Source organism: Engraulis encrasicolus, chromosome 23 (assembly GCF_034702125.1).
Source record: "Engraulis encrasicolus isolate BLACKSEA-1 chromosome 23, IST_EnEncr_1.0, whole genome shotgun sequence".
Classification (NCBI taxonomy): Eukaryota; Metazoa; Chordata; class Actinopteri; order Clupeiformes; family Engraulidae; genus Engraulis; species Engraulis encrasicolus.
In genome coordinates, this window is record NC_085879.1 from 15,587,541 (window position 1) to 15,590,040 (window position 2,500).

Sequence of the window (2,500 nt, forward strand, 5' to 3'; positions counted from 1 at the left end):
TAAATAGCTGAAGGACCCTCAAAAGCCTTTTGAAGCTCTCACAGACACGACCAGCTGCCGTGGTAGCTCTGCTGACGTTGGTCTGTGAGGCCCTTGATGCCTGCCAGAGCCTTGATGCCAATAGTGACTGAGTGACTGAGATCCAACCGTAGACACAGTCATGTTTAAGAGGTTAGGGCGTCAGACTTGTAGCCCAAAGGTTGCCTGATCGACTCCCGACCCGCTAGGTTGGTGGGGGGGAGAAATTAACTAGTGCTTTCCCCCATCCCCCTCCATGACTAAGGTCCCCTGAGCATGATACCGGCCCGCTGCACTGCTCCCTTTCGGGCACCATTGAGGGCTGCCCCCTTGCATGGGTGAGGCATAAATGCATTTTCGTGGGCTTTCAAAGGGAGAACGATGCACATGCTTTTTGGTGAGTTGGGGGCACATCCGGATACCTTGCATACTGGCATACTCGTAGGCATAAAGCCCAGAGCCCTCCCGTATAGGTGGTGGGGGCCCTATTGTGACCTTTGCAGAATGTATGGGGGTCCTTTCAGTGTATATCCCTGGGGCCCTGTGAGCCGTTGTTCCGCCACTGCTGTGGGTCCACATCTTGTTGTGAACTATAAGCCAAAACTGAGCATCAATAAACCTAGAGAAGCATGCCAAAACACACAAAAGCCAAATAACCATACAGTAATTGACATTTAGGTGAAATGTTCGAGTAAGCATGAATTTTATGTCAGGTCAGAATCGTCCAACCTTAGTGCGTGTGTGTGCGTGTGTGCATGTGTGCGTGTTCAAATATCAGAGGCACCTTTTTAATATTCTTCGTAGTGGCAGAACAATTACATACAGGGCCCCAGGGCAAGACGCTGATAGGGCCCCCCATACGGCTTGCCAAGGTCATGTTAGGGCCCCCACATCCAATACGGGAGGGCCCAGGGGCAAATGCCGTGATAGCTACGCCCCTGATTCTTCGTCATGGGATCAAGTTCGCTCTTCATCTCTTCCTCTCGTCCTCTCCAATTCTCTCATTCACTCTCATTTTCTCTCTCATTCTCTCTCTCTCTCTCTCTCTCTCTCTCTCTCTCTCTCTCTCTCTCTCTCTCTCTCTCTCTCTCTCTCTCTCTCCTCTCTCGCTGCTGCAGTCATGCCGTGTCATTCACAGATGAGTCTTTGCAGCTGTCACTCCTTTATCCACCGACCCATGACTTCCTGAACATCCCATCCGCCTTCCCATCATCACTCCTCCACTGCCCTTACTCCCCTCTCTGCTACAACCCCCCCCCCCTGCCATGCCATTCACCAAATTTACAGTGAATGCCCACCCCTGCCTTGATTAATCATAGCCCAGCATGCTATTCTCATCACCCCACTGCTATTCCAAACATTTCCACTATTCTCCACCACTACCTGGACTACGCTCCCCTGCTCCCCCCTTACTCCCCCCTCTGCTAACCCCCCCCTGCTATGCCATTCACCAAATTGGCTGTGAATGCCCACCCCTGCCCTAATTGATCATAGCCCAGCATGCCATTCCCATCACCCCACTGGTATTCCAACCATTCCCCCTCCCTCCACCACTACCTGGACTACGCTCCCCTGCTTCAAGCGGCCATAGCTGTCCCCATCAGTTGCCAGATGTACGATAATTATTATAGTTGTACCATAATTTTGTATTCAAATGTATATGTATGATCAAAAACACATGATGTATGATAATTTCATTCAGAGTTTTCATACAGTTAATTTAGTTGCCTTAAAACAACTATTTGGTTTATGTACGGTAATTTCCTACCCAAAAAACCCAAAAATGATAATGTTGAGGTTATGGTACGATAGTTCAACATATTCCATCTGGCAACACTGGTCCCCATTCATATACATATTCGAATCATCAAATCTATATCCACCCCTTGCCGCGTGCAATCACAGTCCAGCTATCAGCACCAGCATATCCCCATCCATATTGCTACCCCGACTATCCACCTCTGCCGCGAGCACTCAAAGCTCTCCCCATGCCCACTCTCATGACTCCATCTAAGCACTCACTCAGCCCATGATCCACACTGCCCCATAGCTATCCCCACCGCTACCCTATCCCCACTACAACCACTGCTACTCCCCTCGACAAAGACTTCCCATCTGCTGCCAAACCCCTGGAACAGTGATTCTCAACCAGGGGTATATACCACAGGGGTATGTGAGCACACTACATGGGATATGCGTCTCCTCTTGGCTGTTTGCAAGGCACAAACAAATCAGCAGCAGGAGGCTGAGATATTGAACATGAGAAAGGTGGGTACTCATGTCACGACAAAAAAAGCTTAGGGGGTACGCAGGACAATAAAGGTTGGGAAACACTGCCCTATATTACCCACCCCAGCCCCGGGCAATCACAGCTCAGCATCTGCATCAGCACCATCAACCCATCCCTATTCTCATCCCGGTCCTCTTCCTCATCCTCATCCTCATCCTCGTTCTTATCCCTCCATCCCCATCCTCGCATCAC